The sequence below is a fragment of the Crocuta crocuta genome, unplaced genomic scaffold, assembly GCF_008692635.1.
Source record: "Crocuta crocuta isolate KB4526 unplaced genomic scaffold, BGI_CrCroc_1.0 scaffold44, whole genome shotgun sequence".
In the NCBI taxonomy this organism is placed as follows: Eukaryota; Metazoa; Chordata; class Mammalia; order Carnivora; family Hyaenidae; genus Crocuta; species Crocuta crocuta.
Window position 1 is genome coordinate 6,309,848 of NW_027530179.1, and position 19,684 is coordinate 6,329,531.

The following is a 19,684-nucleotide window of genomic DNA, read 5'->3' on the forward strand; positions in this document are numbered from 1 at the left end:
TGTTATAGTTTATAGGATACATTCTCAGGGAGGGCAATATCACACTCAAAAATTAGTTCCCAGCACAAAAAAATCTTATATTCCCATGCACAGCTATCACAGATACACATACGTGGTACCTAAACAGATATATGGTGTGTCTTCATGGAGGAAGGCCCTTAGGGGAAAAAGTGTCCAAAAAGGCTCTTTTCTGGGGAATAATAATGAAGAAGGGAGGGAAACCTACCGCAGGCCCAGGAGGCCCCTGGATTCAGGTGGAAGGGAGAAAAGCAGGTGGTCGAAGCTCACCTCATAACCAGCATGACCCCAAGATGACATACGTCCCTTGGCCCACACTCTGTTGATGAGCAGTAGTCACAGGATCCCACCTTGCTGTAGGAGGAGCTGGGCAGATGGTGTTCCTGGCTGGACAGCTGCTTCTGAGCGATGACTCTCAGCTAAGTAACGGGAGCATGGGTTTTGGAGGATGTTTGGCCTCTAAACGCAGAGGTCAGCAAGCTTGGTCTTAAAGAGCCAAGTCGTGAATATTTTAGGCTTGGGGGCCATATGGTCTCTGACACAGTTACTCTGCTTACTGTGGCTGACGGCAGCCATAGACAAAATGTAAATGATGAGCATGGCTGTGTTCCACTAAAGCTATTTTATAAATAGGTGGCTGGCCGGCCTGCAGGCTGTGGCTGGCCGACTCTGATGCCTGATGACCAGTTGTCCCAATTTCCTCTGCTTCTCAGACCTGGAGCGTCCCCTCCACTGAATGAGGGTGAGGCCCTGGTTTTCCTGGGAGAAGAATGGAATGGGATGTGGCCCTCAACCAAGTGGGGTGTGGAAGTTCTGAGCGTGGAGAAAGGGAATCAGTCTTGCAGGTGACAGTAGGATATTAGGCTGTCTCCACACCTCACCTTCGCAGCCACCTGACGTGGCAGGAGGCAGAGTCCCTGGCACAGAGTAGTAGGTGCTCAGAGATTGGTGACTCTTGCTGGATTCTATGCTCGGGGGGTCACTGAAAAGTACCTGCTTTAGGTGAAATAAGTCTGTGGAGGATATGGGCTCCTGCTTCTCATAACATCAGGGAATGCGCCATAATGTTCAATGAATTACTATCCAATAGCTAAAGCTAATATTTACAAAGAGCTTTTAATAACATGACCAAAGGCTGATGTTAGAAACAGGATGCAAAATTATATATACAATATGATCTCAACCATAGTTTCTTAAAAGTTTAGCAAAAAAAAAAAAGTCTCACAAAGTGAAGAGATTATGAGGAGTTTTCCTTTTTACTTTGTACTTGTTTGCTAAAATATTTACAGTCACGGTGCCAGATAGCCCACCCCTGGCACTTGGGAGGGGCTTTGGGCTTTGGGGGAACCCCTGTGTCAGAGTTGATGACCAGGAGAAGGCAGATTTGGGGGTAACAGTTGAAGCGGGATGGGTGGGAGAGTCAAAAGTTGCAAGGAGCCCCTCTCTCAGCTTATGTAATCGCTCTAAGGAGACAGGAGGGGAGAGAGAGAGGGAGAGAGGGAGGGTTGGGGCTCAGCAAGTGAGCTCCTGGCTGCTTGTCATGTGAAGAAAACTGATGTGAGCGACACTTTCCTCCTCTGCTTCCTGCCCTGCTTTTTTGTTCTTTGTTTCGTGAATAATGTGAATACAGGTTCCTCATACTTGGAGTTATTTTTACAAGGTCTCCTCTCTGCTTCAGATGACTCAGAGCTGGGGCCTTCTCTCGAAGGTGTTCCTTGGGAAGCGCTCCAGGAGACACTGAGCCCTGGGCCATCTGGGGGTCAGGAGTGGCCCACACCTGTCCTGGTCTTTTTTTTTTTATTCTCTTTTTTCTTGGAGCCATGTCCACCAGAAGGAGGAAGTAGAGGCTGGAGGGAAAGGCTTTGCTGAAGCCAAATGCTTTTTCTGCTGCTTCCCTGTCTACCCAGCCAGCTCTCCTTTTTCTCGCTACCCTTTTCCACTCCAGGAGAAACGAGCAGGCCCCTGCTTGCTGGTCTGGAGGGGAGCACATGGCACTGTCCCCCCCAGGAGGCCGGTGGCTCTGGTCTAAAGGCGTGAAAGCTCTCTGAGCAGTGGTCACCATGCACCATGGGAAAAGGAGGCTTAGAAGAAGCTGTTTTCGTGTCTCCTGCTGCCCTTGCTTGTCCTTTGTTCCTAGATATAGAGGCTGCGTCTCACTCTCTGTTTCTGCCAGATAACACGGCCACCACTATGACCTAGTGAGTGGGTGTTGATAGATAAATTAATGCAGGAGAAGCCCCGTTCCATGGGTAAAGCTGACTTACCTGGACATACCCGTGGACGATGGTGGCTTCTGCATCTGCTCCAGAAGACACCCGTGCCCAGGCTCGGGCACGAGGCCTGGAAATTGTTACTCACGGAACTGGCAGCATCTGACCTGACCCCTCGGAACCACTCTGAGAGGCAGGGTCTTGTTTCCATTTTTCCAGGGGTTCAGGGAGCTTGGGTGGCACGCCCGGTGTTGTGCAGTCACTAAGAGGCACAGCTGGATTCTTCTGCCCCAAATCTGCTGACTCCATGGCTGCTTCCCTGACCCTGTGCTGCCCTGCAACCCCAGAAGTGGAAGCTCTCCTGCTTTTGGAAGAGACTCTGTGCCTTCTTCGTTCACACCTATGGTGCCATCCTTCCGAGAGAACCAGCCTCTTCCCTCCTGCCCTCCCTGTAGATGGAGAGTGGGTCTCAGCCCCTCACTGCCCCACAAACCATGGAAGAATTATGGTGGGAAGGCCCCTCTCAGACTCGTCTTCTCTGATGGCTTTGGAGAAGGGGGGGGGTGATTGGGGAATACTCCCTTTTTCTTCCTGCAAATCTTCCCAGCCCCCAGCTCCCGTGCCTGCTGTCTTTTCTTAGATCACACAGTCCCCATCTTAAAACCCAAGTTGACCATTTGGAACTCAGAATGCATTTTCCCATAGAGGTAGCTTGGACATGACACTTGGTCTGCCTATGATGTATCTGAGATAGAATATTAATAGCATTGGCCAAGTAGAGAGCTAGTATTAGTATTAATGATTTTGTTGATTGATTAATCAATAATGTCATTGTCATCTCTTGCTTGGAAGACTGTAGCAGCCTCATAACTGGTCTGTCCTTTTCCAATCTTGTTCAATAATTCGTTCTCTGTGTGAAATGTTAACCAAGCCCCGTCACTCCTCTGCTCAGAGTCATCCAGTGGCTTCCTGTCCCTGCCACCTGGCCCCTCCCTGCCTGCCTCGCTGACCTCTCTACCAATCCCCCCTCCCCCAAGGTTGTACCACCAAAGGACCCAGCACTAATTCTTCCCCCTGCCTGGAACTTTCTTGCCTCCTCAGATGTCTTGTTCAGTCTCAGTTCATTCAGGTCTCTGCCCAGATGTCACTTCTTTGGGTGACTTTCCCTGTTCACTCTTCAGAGAGGTGACCTCAGGCTCCATTCCCCTCACTTCCCCAAGCCCCTGGCTTCTTTTCCTTCCTGGCATTATCATTCCCGCCCTTCCATTGCTAGTGTATTTGTTTCCTGGTGTCCCCTTGGCCTTCTCTAGTAGAAAGTCAGCTCCACATGGGCAGGGACCTGGTTTCTTGTATGTATTCCTCTGTTTCCAACACTAGAAGAGTACCTGACACACATAGTAGGTGCTCAATAAACACTTCTTAATAAATAGATGCACGAATGAATGAATGCACATCTACACCTGACTAACAGGCAGACTGGTTTCCTATGGAACGTATCACACATTCCAAACAACAATGCCGGAAATGAATATCTGCCTCTCCCAGTCCTTAGGATTCCAAGTGCAGGGACTTCATTTTAAAAATGGGTTCATAGAGGGGCACCTGGGTGACTCAGTCAGTTAAGCATCCGACTCTTGATTTCAGCTCAAGTCATGATCCCAGGCTCGTGGGATAGAGCCCCTCACTCAGCATGGAGCCTGCTTGGGATTCTCTCTCTCCCTCCCTCTCTCTCTGCTCCTCCACCCCCCACCTCTCTTTCTAAAATAAAAATGAGTTAATAGATTATTCTGGAAACCAGGACTACTTCTTCTGCATTCTTGACAAATATAGACACCTGTTTGCTAAGATGGTTGTTCTCACGGTTCTGAATTTGACAAAGGACAAGGTTAGGGGCTCTTTGATCTTGTGAATCTCTACCACCACCGCTTTTACTGAGAATGGCTGTGTTTTCTTGAGTACTCTAGAGCAGAGTTCTTTACCTTGGCACGTGTTCGTTCTTGTTGTGGGGACTGCCTTGTGCATAGGATGTTTAGCAGCACCCCTGGCCTCTGCCCACTAGATGCTAGTAGAACCCACCCCTCCCCCCAAGCTCTGACAACCAGAAGCCATCTCTGGATACGGCCAGGTGTTCCTTGAAGGGCAGAATCACCTGAGGCTGAGAACCACTGCTCTACCATATGCCGGAAGCCTCCCCCTCCCCCACAACAAAGAATTATCCCACCCCAAATGTCACTAGTGCCAGGGTAGGGATACTGTGCTCGAGAAGAACTCTGTCACAGAAAACTCTCAGCAGTGATGGAAACGCTATGTTCTGTGCCATCCAGTATGGTAGCCGCGAGCCCCACGAGCCTACCGAGTACTTAAAATGTGGCTAATGAGACTGAAGGACTGGGTTTTAAAGTTCATTTCATTTTAATTAATATACATGGAGATGGTCACTCGTGGCCAGCGGCTCCCGTGCTGGACGGCACAGCTGGAGAGATCGGGGCGCTTTAGTGTGCACACAGATCACCTGGGGGCAGCGAGCCTGATTCCGTGAGCCTGTCCTACTTCAAAGTGACTTTGAACTCTCCTGTTTTCATATAATTTCATGTGAAACTTTGCCTTCTTTTGCACTGTAGGGCTAGGGGATTTCATTCCCACTATTTAAGCGTATTTCAGGAACGCATCAGGTTAATCCTGTGGCTCTAAGGATAAAGGTGAGAAAGCAGGGCGAGAGAGGACAGAGGTGTGTCGGGGAGGGGCCAACATAGAGAACTTCATGAAAGGAATAGTATTCCTCTCTAACAGTGAGGACTTTGTTTCCCTCTTTTGGAGTTTCCTCAAATTTAATCTCTGGAGTGGCAAACAACGTTTAAATGCTACATTGTATACACAAGCAAAGGGAGCAGGGTCCTGCTGTAACTCTCTGGGCCACTGCAAGACTGCTCTGGGACGTGAGCCCAGCACCCATGACCTCCTTAAGTAGCGGTTCTCAGCCTTGGCCACATATTACAACCACTGGCAAGCTTTAAACACTATTGTTCAATAGGTTTGTGGTAGAACCCAGGCATCCGTGGTTTCTAAAGCTCCCCAGATGATTTTGATGTGCGATGAGGATTGAGAACTGCTGTGCACCAGCCCATGGGACACTGTGGTGAAAAACCCCAAGACCTTGCCCATGCCGTAGAAGGGCTTACAGTGTGACTGGGGAAACCCAACTTGGGAATCACATAATTAACTGATTGCAACTGTGAGGAGTGTGGCTACACGCCTTATATTTCGAGAGGGTCAAAGAAGTCTCACCAAAGCTATAACCTGAAAGCTTGACTAGAGGTTAATGAATGGGGAGCTGGGGAAAGAGCATCTTAGAGGGATTGGTGTGTGCAAAGGCCCTGGGGTAGAAAAGAGCTTGGGGTGTGTGAACCCCTATAGACAAGCTGGCTGGAGCTGTGAGCAAGGAGGTTGGAGAGTGGATACTGGTCTGCTTTTCACTGTCAGTCTACAGTGAGCCCATCTGATACATTCTCAGTGTTTGATGTATCCCGATATTGATGTATCCCGATATTGATGTGAGTGGCCCGGCTTCTGTGTTCTGGAATAACCAGATGCATGAAGGCTGGATTACACAGGCCACCCCTGTCTCACAATGGTCTGGGCAGGACCCTCTCCTGCCAGACAGCTCTTCTCTTCTCGGCTTCATTGGGGGTGGGAGTGGGGCACCGAAAGAAGAGCTGTTTGGAAGGAGAATGAGAATTTCCCCCACAGCTTCTGGGCCTTCCCTGACTATTGGGGGATATGTCCTGTTTGAAAATTAGATCTTCCATGCCACCACTGTCCCTGCATAGCATTCATTTGACAGAATGGTGGGGTCTGAGATTTCTCATTGCATCGATTACTCTCCGTACCATTTCTTAGCTGCTCTCAAATTAAAGCCACAGACTGAATCCTCCTCCTCCCCCTCCTCCTTTTCCTTCTTTTTAAAATTGGTGCCAATTTCTAATTTGTTGTGGGTGGCATAGAGGGAATTCTTCACACTTCATTTCATCCTGCTTCCCATTTCAGAAACTCCCTCTTGTATATCGTGCTCCCCCAGCGAAACCTTCCCGTCCCAGGTCCGGGTGGGATGTGAGCTTTTCTTTTCATTCTGACGGCTTTGTGGCTGCGGAGAACCCCTCCTCTTTGGTGTGAGACTCTCAGTACCCGTTTAAAGTGTTTCTGTCTGTTAATTTTTTCCCTTCCCCCCAGATCTTTAAGTCTGTATCCCCTGGCTTAACTCTAAAAACAGTGTGTTAGGGGGCATTTATCGCCATGAGTGTGCAGAAGGGAAACTGAGGCCCAGACGGCGGTGTGGGCCAGGGTAAGATTCTGGCCTTGCTTGGTGGCTTGCTGGCTGCAGATCCTTGGAAAGGCATGTAGCCTTCCAGGGCTGTGTCCTCCTTGGTCATATAGGAAAGAAATGGTAAGAGTCCTGTCCCCATAAGCTGGTGTGGTAATGGAGTAAAGAGGAAGGGCTTTCAGGCGTCATGTTCTGGCTCCACCACTCAAGTTCTGTGGTCTTAAGCAAACCGGCAGGCCTCAGTTTCCTACTTGTTAGATGGTGATACCCACAGGGACTCTGCAGGATGCTTATAACTAGCAGGGGTGATCGCTGGGAAGTCCCAGCACCTCGCCTAATCCTGGTAGGTCTTCAGGATGTGGTAGGGGTCCCATCCCCTCAGCCATCAGGGACTCAGATGTTTGTCTCAAGGAACTCTAGCTGTTCGTGGTGGGAGCCCAGAGCTCCTGGCTGGAGCCACCCATAAGCCCCTGAAAGGGCAACTGGATTCATCTGGTGCAGTTGAGCCTGGGGCAGATGAGGTATGACTCAGTGAGGGTTAGCCCTGGTGTGGAGTAGGGACTCACAGCGAGGTGGCTGGGGACCATTGAGGGCACACACTAAGAAACAGTGAGTCGTTGGGCCGTTGGCCACTGATGGGTGGCCCCTGCGCCCTCGCAGAGCTGCCCTATGGCCCCAGTAGTGGCTGGGAGACCATATCGTGGACTCCTGTTGATTGTCCCATTGAGGGAGGGGCATGGCGGTCCCTGCTTCCCGCTCACGGGTGTGGAGTGATAGTAATACTGCCCCTTATGCAGGGCCTGTTGGAAGCCAGGCAGTGCGCTGGCTAAAATTGCTGACGTCCTTGAGACCTCTGCAAGGAGGCTCTTCTAGAAGAATGAGGCCAGGGGCACCTGGGTGGCTGAGTCAGTTAGGTGTCCGACCTCGGCTCAGGTCATGATCTCACAGTTTCTGGGTTCGAGCCCTGCGTCGGACTCTGTGCTGGCAGCTTAGAGCCTGCAGCCTGCTTCCGGTTCTGTGTCTCCCTCTCTCTTTGACCCTCCCTCACACACACACACACACACTCTCTCTCTCTCTCTCTCTCTCTCCAAAATAAATAAACATTTAAAAAATATTTTTTAAAATAGAAGAATAAGGCCAAATGGCCAGTAAGGGAACAGAGTCAGATTTCAACCCAGGTCTGCTTGGCCCCAAAGCTCCTGTTCCATGCATGAAATTGTATAAATTTCCTTAAAGTGCCACCCCCATCCCCCCCAGGATACTTCTCTAGCAATAATGGGTTTTTAAAAAAATTTTTAATGTTTTATTTCTGAGAGAAAGAGAGAGAGGAAGCATGAGCAGGGGAGGGGGCAGAGAGAGAGGGAGACACAGAATCTGAAGCAGGCTCCAAGCTCTGAGCTGTCAGCACAGAGCCTGACGTGGGGCTCGAACCCTCAAACTGTGAGATCATGACCTGAGCTGAGGTTGGATATTTAACGCACTGAGCCACCCAGGTACCCCAACAATAATCTTAATAATGGAATGCCTGTCCACCTCCCCAGGCCACACACCATCTGTCTTATCAGCGCTGACCAACTGATTTTTACTACTGGCCAAGTCCCCCAATGCTGAAAAGAAAATAGGTAATAATGCCAACAACTTGGTCAAAAATTGGAGGGAGAGCAAGGCGGCCCCTATTTTGGATGCCTCATGCCAGCTTAGGATGAGAGAGAGTTGCACTTTATGTATAGCTCTGTTCACCTTATTATACGCCTGGCTTGCTGTAGGTAACTTTTTTGGCACTTTTTTAAAAATGTTTATTTCTGAGAGAGAGTGAACTCAGCAAGCAGAGGAGGGGCAGAGAGAGAGAGAGAAAGAGAGAGAGAGAGGATCCCAAGCAGGCTCCACGCTGTCAGCACAGAGCCCGATCTGAGGCTTGAACTCATGATCCGTGAGATCATGACCTGAGCTGAAATCAGGAGCCGGACGCTTAACCAACTGAGCTACCCAGGCGCTCCTTCTTGGGCACTTTTGAAAAACCTGCACATCTTGAATGCTTGCCTTGACTACCACAGTGATTGAAGCGTGGTATGAGGCCAAGAGCCGATGTGATCCTTATGACAAGCCTCCTTTCATAGCTACAGCACGCCATATGCTCCTTCCGACCACAGGACCTTTACCCAGGCTGTTCATTGTGCCGGCCACACCTTTTCTCTCTCTCTTTTCCCTCCTGCCCTCCCTGTTTGGCTTCACTTACATATTCTTAGGCCTCAAATTAAAGACTGATATCAGTGACCCTTTTCCATGCTAGGTCTATCCCCTGTCATGTGTTCTTATAGCAGAGGCCATACTTCTTTAGAGCATATTGATTCCAGTTATTTCTAATTTGCTAATGTTTGTTTCTCCCACTGGACTATCAGCTCCACAAAGGCAGGGACCACTTTGGTCTCAACTGTTCTCTGCCTAGTGCCTTGCACTTGCCTGGGACATCCTGGTTACTCAGTCAGCGTTGGATGGATGAATGAATGGTGGGAGAGATGGGTTGAACCAGTTAACTGAGGAACTCACTTCCTCTCCCTTAGCTCCTGCCAATATGCTCTTTTTAACAGGGTAGGGGTGTCATAATTACCTGCTTACATGTCTGTCTTGGGCCTCAAGAACACATCTTGAGAAGTGGGAGGCTTGCCCAGCCCCTGACATTAATAATAGATGACCAGTAACATTGGACTCTGGTTGTCTACGCCTAGCACTTACCCGTGAGACAGCCAGCCCCAGGGACTCAGGCCGCATGAGGGAAGTTAGTCATGGAAAGTGAGCAAAGCCCATCCCTGCTCCCCACCCCATGCCACGGGCTTGCTTCTGGCTAATGTCTGCCTCTCTGGTTGCCAGTTACCATACTGACTTATTTGTACATAAACAGTTATTCCCACAACCTTCCGTTCACCAACACACAGAGATAATGATACACAATCTTTGTAACATCACAGACTTCGCTTCAAAAGCATTCTGTTGCTATAGGACTATTTATGATGTGCTTATCGCTAGAATTTCATGAGCGACAGACTCCCAAATTGCAGATGATTTAGCATGTGAAGCTGGGAGTGAGGCTCTATGAATGTTTGCATTAAAAAAGAAAAAAGACTTTGAGAAGTTTTTCTTCTGTTAGACTTATCTTCTAAAGTTTAAAATAAGAACTACTTAAAAGCTGAGAGTTTAGAGGAGTGAACATTTTCTCTTAAACATTCAAATGGGTGAAAATGACTTGTAATCTCTCCCTCAAGTATTAAGGCAATAGGCATTTAAAGGTTTTTTTGGGAACTGGCTGTCACAGACAAAGGATTTCTCAATTTTTAAAAAAAATCATTTTTATGGCATTAAATAGTAGGAGTGAACACCAGCAGCCCCCCTTGACATTTCAGAACTGGTTTATTGTCTGAAATGTCCCAGTCCATTGTAATCGATACCACTTTGTTCTTCCCATTCAAGGCTGTAGCTTCAGCTGGGGTGGCCATAGGTACGGTTGGGAAGTTGAGGCTCGGCACCCTTGCAGGGCACACAGCTTTTGCCCGGGTTCCATGAGCCTGGTGCTCTGTGACCAGAGCCCAGCAAGTTCCACTGCCTCTGTCCCCGACGCTTTTCCCAAAGTCCCTGCTGTGGCCCTCTGGCCCGGAGAGAGACTCTCTGATCTGATGAATGTGATACCAGCCCTACAGCGAGCCACTCTGCCTGAACCCGGAGATCAGCCAGACGTCTTGGGCAAGCCCGACTCTGTGTCACAAACTTGTACTGTGGCTAGTGTTGCTGTTCAGCTGCGGTCTCTGGAGCGATGCTAGCTGCAAATCGCTTCCCCGGCCGCAAGACAAGTACAGAAACAGCCAGCACTTAGAAACTTCTGTAGTGATCGGACGGGGCTATCAGCCAAGTCGAATAATTTGAGGGATGGTGCTTTGGATGAGCATTTTTTCACTTCATTTTTCTACCAGTTCGTTTTCATTACCTTTTATAAAAGTGTTTTCCTTGGCAGTGGGTTGGAAATTAAAACAAAAACAAAGACAGCTCATCCTTCCTGACAAGCACTTGGGGAGTCTTATGCGTAGCACATGCGGGCTGCCTCTGCTCCCCTGTGGGACAGGAAGGCTGTTGAATGAATTTGAGGAAATCACAGCACTTACCAAATTATATTGTAATGAAATGTGCATGTCTCTCTCTCTCTCTCTGTGTCTCTCTCTTGCTAGCCTGTTTTTTGAGAACAGTGAGTGCCTCTAATTCATCTTTGTAGCCTTGTTCCTCAAACCCCAGCCTGGCACATTATAGGGCATGGGAAATATTTGTGTCGTCCATGCCTGCCCGCTCCCCGATGACATGAGAGTGAGTGAGGCCAGCTTCGGGAAGTCCCTGGGCTTTTGGACAGTACCCCCTGCAGGCCGGTGATGGAGAGCTAGGAGCAAACAATGGAGTGATCTTTCCTGCTCTTTTCCCCACAGAACCAGGCCTCCTCTTCCCACCTGCCCAGCAGCATGAGAGCAGCATGACTGACCGGCCACAGGAGAAGCCCCCAGAGCCAAGCCCCCAACTCAGCCATCTGCTGCGGAGGTCAAGGTGAGCTTGCTTCCCTTCTCATGGAAGGGTCAGGCATTGTCATTCTAACGAAGTCTCTGTGCTCTTGTGATCTCACGCCTTGTGCTGAGAAAGGAGAATGGGGTTTATTGGCACAGGGGTGGGCTTAGAAAGTGCCTGTCAGCCTAACAGGGCAAAGCATGCTCACTACAGTTCATGGAGAGGCCATTGGTGGAGGAGAAAGGACACTGAATTAAGGTTTGGGGGCCTAAAGCTCTCATTATTCCTCCACTGCCTCCTGAATCTGGGAACTTTGGCAGGTCTTTTAGGGATTATATATGCAGGAAAATTTGGATGAAGAAATCTCTGGGGAGAAAGGCATTAGAAGGACAGTTAGTCTGTGGGCTGGAACGTCCCAAAACATCCCAGACAGACTCCTGCCCCACCTAGGGTCGTAAGGGGTCTTAAAAGATCAGCCAGTAAAAAGAACAAATCAGGAGACTCTAGATGCTGGCGAGGATGTGGAGAAACGGGCACCCTCCTGCACTGTTGGTGGGAATGTAAACTGGAGCAGCCGCTCTGGAAAACAGTGTGGAGGTTCCTCAAAAAATTAACACTAGAACTCCCCTATGACCCAGCAATAGCACTGCTAGGAATTTACCCAAGGGATACAGAAATGCTGAGGCATAGGAGCACATGTACCCCAATGTTCATAGCAGCACTCTCCACAATAGCTAAAACATGGAAAGAGCCTAAGTGTCCATCAACAGATGAATGGATCAAGAAGATGTGGTTTATCTATACCATGGAATACTACATGGCAATGAGAAAGAATGAAATCTGGCCATGTGTAGCAACATGGATGGACCTTGAGGGTGTTATGCTGAGCGAAATAAGTCAGGCAGAGAAGGACAGATACCATATGTTTTCACTCATTTATGGAACAGGAGAAACTTAACAGAGGACCATGGGGAGGGGAAGGGGAAAAAATAGTGAAGGAGAGGGAGGGAGGCAAACTATAAAAGACTCTTAAATACTGAGAACAAACTGAGAGTTGATGGGTTGGGGGAGGTAAAGGGGGGTGATGGGCATGGAGGAGGGCACTTGTGGGGATGTGCACTGGGTGTTGTATGGAAACCAACATCTGACAATAAACTATATTTAAAAAAACAAAAAAAAAGATCAGCCAGGCCAATTCCTAACCAGTGTTGAGCAGTGAATTATTAGAAAATCCTTCCTAGTTGGGGACAGATTCTTCTCTGTAATTGCTGTCTGCCCTCCTCTGCTCTGCCGTTTGGAACCACAAAGTTTGGACTTTCAAAAACTCTGCCACGTGACTGTCTCTTCACATTTGAAGATGGCTGTCATGACTTTGCTTTCCCGGTTTGTACCCGTCATTCTCCCTAGAGACTGGCACCACTCACCTTGTCCTCTCGTCCCTCCCCACGTTGGAAAGGGCTCCCGGGTGGGCCTTGCCAGTTGGCCAACCTGTGCTTTCCTCAACAGAGAACCTTCGTTCACCATTCTTTCTTCACTCCATTTAAAGAGCCTCCTCTGGGGGAAGGGAAGCGAAAATATAAAAACAAGGAAGGAGACAAAACATAAGAGACTCTTTTTCTTTTTTTTTAATGTTTTATTTATTTCTGAGAGAGAGAGAGAGACAGCATGAGCAGGGGAGGGTCAGAGAGAGAGGGAGACACAGAATCTGAAACAGGCTCCAGGCTCTGAGCTGTCAGCACAGAGCCCGACACAGGGCTTGAACCCACGAACTGTGAGATCATGACCTGAGCTGAAGTCGGACGCTTACCCGACTGAGCCACCCAGGTGCCCCCATAAGAGACTCTTAAATACAGAGAACAAACTGAGCTGCTGGAGGGGTGGGGGAGATGGGCTAAATGGGCAAAGGGCATTAAGGAGGACACTTGTTAGGATGAGCACTGGGTGATCTATATAGGGGATGAATCACTGGAATCTGCTTCTGGAATCGTTATAGCACTGTATGCTAACTAACCCGTATGTAAATTGAAAAATAGTAATAAATTAAAAAAATGAAAATAAAGAGCCTCCTTTGGGACAGTGTGCTAGGCTTGAGACACATCAAGACAAAATAGGGTTTGGATTCTGGGAGAGAGTTTGAAATAAGCATTGAACCCCTTCTATGTTGCTCCTTTTTTATATTTTATCTCTTTTCAACTTTTTCATCAAATGTTCCATGAGTGCTTGAAAAAAAATGTGTATTCTCTAGTTAGTGGGTATAGTTTTCTGTATAGGATCATCAAAATAAATTAGTCCGTTATATTGTTCAAGTCATCTATAATATGTCCTTTTTTACTTTTGTCCAGTTAATCTATCGATCATCAAGAGAAATGTCTTAAAAATCTCCCACTGGATTTGTCGATTTCTCCTTGTAGTGCTGAAATTTTTGTTTTACAGGTTTGAAGGCAGTGTTGTTTAGAATCAGTGTATATTATTGGTAAATTGAGATACATTCGTACCACCTTTATGTACTTGCAAACTTTTCTGCTCTTTCTTCTAGATTGAGGTGTCTTTCTCCCTCATTCCATTTCCCATCTTCTTCTTTGGAAGTTATACACTCTATTTATTCTTTCAATAGTTACTGCAGCTATTATAACTGGCATACTTACCAAAGGCTAAAATTAATCAGGGTCTTTACCTTCCTCCCAACAATGCAGGAACCAACGACTAGTTCAATTCTAGTTCAAAGCCTCTCCCAATTTATATACAATTATTTTCTTAAATTTCTCATGGTTATTTATTTTGGGGAGAGAGAGACAGAGTGTGGGCCATGGAAGGGCAGAGAGAGACACACACACAGAACCTGAAGCTGGCTCCAGACTCTGAGCTGTCAGTGTAGAGCCCGACGCAGGGCTCAAACCCGTGAACTGCGACATCATGACTTGAGCCGAAGTTGGGTGCTCAACCGACTGAGCCACCCAGGCGCCCCTGTACAGTTATTATGCTGTGTTTTCATTCTATCCTGGTTTTTCCCCCTGCCAGTCAGACATCATTGTTTTATATAGTAAGTGTTTATAGAGATGGACCTATACTTATCATTATCTCTTCTTACCCTTATTTCATGAATCTGAGATCATTTGCCTTCTGCCTGAAATAAATCCTTTAGCATCAGCCTTTAATAAGAGCCTGTGGGTTGTTCAGTTCTCAAAGTTTTTTTCCGGTTTGGTTTGGTTTTTGGCTTTTTTTGGCTTGAAAATATCTTTATTTTGCTCTCTGTTTTGAGAAGTAGCTGAATATATTCTCTTAGGTCATTGAGGCCATTATTTCACTGCTTCTGACTTTGAGATTGCTATTGAGAATGTTGGCCTTCAGTGTAATTGCTGTTCCTTTACAAGTGACCTGGCATTTCTCTCTGGCTGTGTTAAAAGCATTGTTTTATTTGTTTGTGTTTTGGTTTTTATGTTTTTGTGTTTTTGTTTACTTGTTTGTTTTTTTGGTTTTGGTTTTGGTTTTTTTGAGGGTTTTTTGTTTTTTGTGTTTTTTTGGTGTTCTGCAGCTTCCATTACCATGTAACTAAGTGTAAGCCTTTCTGTCTTTATTCTGCTTGGGTTCTGTTGGGATTCCTAGAGCTAAAGACGTGTGTCTTTCAGCAGTCCTGCAAATTTCTCACCCTTCATTTATTTGAATATTGCCTCTTTTCCATTCTCTCTAATATCTTCTTCTGAACTCCTATTAGACTTATGTTAGACCTTCTCACTCTGCTCTCTGTTATCTTTTTAAAAAAATTTTTTTAACTTTTATTTTTGAGAGAGAGACAGACAGAGTGTGATTCATGGAGGGGCAGAGAGAGAGGGAGACACAGAATCTGAAGCAGGCTTCAGGCTCTGAGCTGTCAGCACAGAGCCTGACGTCAGTCTCATTAACCACGAGATCATGACCTGAGCCAAAGTCAGACGCTCAACCATCTTGAGCCACCCAGGCACCCCTGCTCTCTGTATCTCTTAACCTCTCTTTTTCTCTGAGCTGAACTCTGAATAATTTCTTCAAATATGCCTTCCATTCAACTCCTGTATTCTGTGATTCAAAGGCTGTTTAATCCACCCACTGATTCCGTCCACTTTCTTTTTGATTCTTTTACTTATTGTTTCTAGAAGTTTGGGCTCATTATTTTCCAAATCTGCTTGGTGATCGTTTTTTCTAGTCTCTTATTTCCTGCTCATATTTGCAGACTTCTTTTTTTATTTCTTTAATATATTCAAGTAGCTGTTTGGAAGTGGTAACATTTTGTGCCTGATAATTCCAGACTCTGAAATCCTTGCAGGTCTAGTTCTGCCCTCTGTTGTGTCTGCTGGTAGTACTCATGGTGCCATGTTTCTTGTGCGCTGCTCATTTTCCTTGCAACTTGAAGAATTATTTGAGGCATTTGTTGACATTGACTTTTCTAGAGAGAATTTGTATTAATTTCTGCTAATTGCTTGCGGGACACTAACATCCAAAAATCACTTTTAATTAGTTTTCTGCAGAAGACGTCTCTAGCTATGTAAGAAACATGAATTCAGAGTCCAAACCTATATGAAGTCCAGCTTACGGTTATAGATTTCCAGGAGGGATCTGTCTCCCATTCTACCAGCCCAAGGTCAGGTTTCTTTACAGTCCCCTTCTGTGTTGTGCCTTTATTTCTTATTCACTGAGGGTGGGGCCTTCCGGGGTCCCAACTTTATGGAGGAACTAGTTTTTTTTTTCTGGCTCCTGAGCCCTGTGCAGTTCCCCTGGCAAACACAGAATCTCTGGGGTTCGACAGGAACCCTCGGGGCAAGAGTCAGCCTTGCTGGAGCCCCACTTCCAAGGTTGCTGCTCTGGGTTTGTTTTTGAAGAATCCTTCCATTAGCATGAGCTCAGTGATGCGTATTCAATTCTTAGATTTTACATTTTATCCAGCATGTTCGTTGTTTTGACGGGGAAGGTCAAGAAGGGCATCTGGTCTGCCTTATTGCCAGAAAGAATATCTTCTTTCTTCTCCACCATAGCTCTGAGGGGCAGCAGCTACTAGCCCTTGTTCATAGAAGAGTGAACCAAGGCTCAGAGAGGGCACGTAACTGGCTGCAGTCACGGGGCCAGCAGGTGATGCATTGTGAAGTATGTCCTCTCCTGTCCCCTTTTCCCACCTTCCCTCTCCCCAGGGTAACGACCATTTTTGGTGGATGAACTTTATGCTCACAAGGGATATGAAGTCCCTACCAGAATGCTTTAAATAGCTGGACAGCTTTGTAAAATTTGTTTATGAATCTATTGTTTATCTTCCTTGAGAGAGGAAATGGCTTCTGCATATTTTGTGGCCTGTTTCTCTAGCGGTCACCAGCAACTTTCCTGCTTCACTCCCGCTCCTCAAAGGCCTCCTGGCCCCAGTGCCAGACCCCGTGTGCATCTCCTCCAAATCCCAGCTTCCTCTCCTCCGCATGCCACTCTCTCCTCCCTTCTCTTCCCCCGCCCCCACCCTTTCTGCTGTTGGGTTTTCTGTCTCTTGGTGTGTGCTGTTCTTTGGAGGAGAGGCCACAGAGCCCAGTGGTTAGGCTTTTTGAGCTTTGGGGTCAGGGAGAAAGAGCTGAGTTTGAACCTCACTCTGCCACTTACTAGCTCCGTGTCTCTGAGCTTCAGTTTCTTCATCTGTAACATGGGGACAATAGACCGAGCTATTTAAGGACTAAATAAGACAGTACACGTAGAGCTCATGACAGCTTGGAGACAGCTGGGAGCATCTCAGCACTCGGTCTGTGATAGTCTCTCTTATTACGATGGAGACAGACCCCTTCAAGGCCCGAGCTTTCGTTCAGGGATGCTTTTAAGTTGACAAAAGCTGGTTTATGAACCATGATGAAAATGGAGGCAGAAATCCAGGGGCCGTGTGGAAGTCCCTGCTTCCCCATTATGTTCTTCAAACTGGGGTATTTTTTTAAAGGCAGTTTGAGGGAAAAGAGAACATACACCGGTCTGGCCAGTGTTTGCAGAGGATATAAACCAAGGGTTCCGGAAATGAGATACTTGAGAATCTCGGTCCCCCCTCCAAACCGTGCCCTCTGTCATGGAACTATGAGGGGACTGGAGCCTCATGGCATCCCTCACTGGGGACTTTTCCCTTGTGGACCCCCTAGGTCAAGGGATGACACAACCAATCTACTGGACACAGGCCTGGTGGGGGTGAGAGAGAGGTGTTCCTCCCTGTCCATTTTACTTTCATTCTTATTGCTCGCGCGACACTTTATTCAACATACTCCCTTTTCTTAAGTGGCTTTATATCACTCAGATTTATATCGCTTCCTGATTTGATATCTCAGACAACAACTTTTCTCAGCGCCTGCTATTCCTAAGTGACTGTAGGCTTTAAACAGTAGGCAAGTGGCATAAAAAAAGTGCATAGAGTTGGTGGGACCCTAACACTGCTCTAAAAAATAAAGTCTATTAATTTCAAAAGACTTTATGACCAAAAACAGACATAAAGGATAAACCATCTCCATGAGAGTAAGCGTTGGGTTTACAGAATGGGTTGTCACGGGGGACAGCACTGCACCCTGCTGAATGGCCAAGGAAGGCTGGAGCTGGCCCAGTGGGGCAGGTAGAGTGAGGCAGCTGGGTGTGGAAATGGTGTGAACTGACGTTTAGAGATGGCTGTTCTCATGAGCCACTGAGACTCCCATGTAGTGCTTCTGGCTGGCTCCTCAGATACCCACTAGCATAGCAAACGCCCTGAGAAGTCCTGCGGTCAATGGCTGACTGTGTTTCACCAGGTTTCCCAAGTATGTTGGACCCTCATGGCCAGTGAACTTGGTGGTCTTGAGTGGATTAGCATTTGGCATCTGTCTCACTAACAAATGCGTCCCTTCAGCTGACTCCAGGCCATCAGCTCACTGTTCTAAAACAGTGAGTGGTGACTTTCTTTAAAAATGCGGTCTCTAAGTATCACAGATTTACTTGGAGTCGACCACTTGTCTTCCTTTTCCCAGCGTTGCTCACGTATCTAGAAGGACGCGGGTTCTGGGAGCCTGGGCGTCGATGCTGCCATGGCTAGAGAGGGGCTCCTTTGTTCTCCACAGCTCCCAACATGATGTCCTGCGCGTTCTCCACCCAGCTGAGGGGCCAGGCCCAGCCCCACCCCTGCCTGCAAACCTCAAAGTCTATTAACAGCTCTCTCCCCATGATGACTCATGTTTCCTGTCCCTCCTCCGTTCGAGTTACTCAGAGCCGTGAGCCAAGATTGATTACTTATACCATCCAACCGTCTTTGCCCAGGGAGAGCTCAACTGGTAGATGAAATAGTCTCCGTGGGGTGACAACCCAGCACAAGTTCTCTTTGTCAGCCCTACACAGGGAAACACAGGGGTTAGTCTAGGTGCAGGCGTGGAGGCCGTTTTCCAGAGCCAGGAAGTTCAACACATTATGTCTGGGGCTGTCTAGGGGTTTGGGGAGGCAGGATTATTATGGATACAGAGGACTCCTATGCTGGCAAGGGCACTAAAGGCCAATGGATAGATTTTTTTTGTTTGTTTATGTCTGTGCGCAAGAGCGCGTGCACACACAGGAGGGGCAGAGAGTGGGAGACACAGAATCGGAAGCAGGCTCCGGGCTCCAGGCTCCAGGCTCCGAGCTATCAGCACAGAGCCCAACGTGGGGTTGGAACTCACAGACTGCAAGATCGTGACCTGAGCCGAAGTCGGCCACTTAACCACTGAACCACCCAGGTGCCCCCAATGGATAGATGTTTTAGACTGAGTCTATAAGTGCTGCTCTGGAGATTGGCATTAGTTCCTTCTCACTGTTGGGCGGATTCCCCTCTAAAAATATTTTTTAAATCTTTATTATACTAGTCAAATACATTCTGGGTTTGGGGGGGGTTGTTTTGGTTTTTTTTAACTAAAACCCAGTAACTGGAGCTTCTGTCTGCTCAGGTACCCACTCACTCTCTTCCCTGTTCCTAAAGATGGCAGAACTGAGCCCGAATTCAGGCATCCCATCGCACTTTCCCCACTGTGGACTAGGATGCTTAGGGGCCAGGTGTGAGTGGTAGAAAACCCCGCTGCCTCAGTATCCCAACTCAGGATGGTTGGGTGTTCCTAGGGCCGGGCAGGCACTAGCGAGGCTCAACCAGCTGAGCCTTTGCAATTCAGAGCCAGAGGGACCTCCCTGCAGCCCATCAGCCCGACCTCCTTGTTCTGCGGAAGCGGAGTCTGAGATGCCGGCAGGGGAAGTTATTTGCCCAACAAGGTCACAGGGCTAGTCTCCTTTTCTGTTTGGTCCGGGTTATCTTTATATTGGGTTTGCATTTCCTGAATACGCAGCAACCGAGTGGGGGGTGGGGGCGGAGGGCAGGGGAAGTGGGCTTAAAAGAACCCTGTCTGAGAATGTTTAAATTTCCTGTGAGTGTCCCATGAAGAAGGAGATAATCTATGTGCACATAATCAAACGGAGAGGGGCGACTTGGGTCAGGTCCAAAAGACCAAGAGTGGAGGCAGGGGAAGGAAGGCAGACAACATGGGAGCTATTGAGAGAAGGCTGGGGGCTGGGACCCTTTTATCGGTGGAATAGAAATAAATAGGAATTTGGGATTTTTTTTTTTTTTTTTTTTTTTGTTCTT

General features: G+C 47.7%; 1 protein-coding gene across 4 annotated transcripts in view; it reads left to right on the top strand.

Moving 5' to 3' along the window:
* The window catches only part of TRERF1 (transcriptional regulating factor 1), a 206,204-nt gene that overhangs the window by 128,224 nt on the left and 58,296 nt on the right, over positions 1–19,684 (top strand). For all 4 annotated transcript variants that reach the window (XM_077764957.1, XM_077764959.1, XM_077764960.1 and 1 more), the window contains one exon: positions 11,010–11,124. The gene's annotated coding sequence lies outside the window, so the exon portion shown is untranslated. The remainder of the gene's footprint in view (positions 1–11,009; positions 11,125–19,684) is intronic.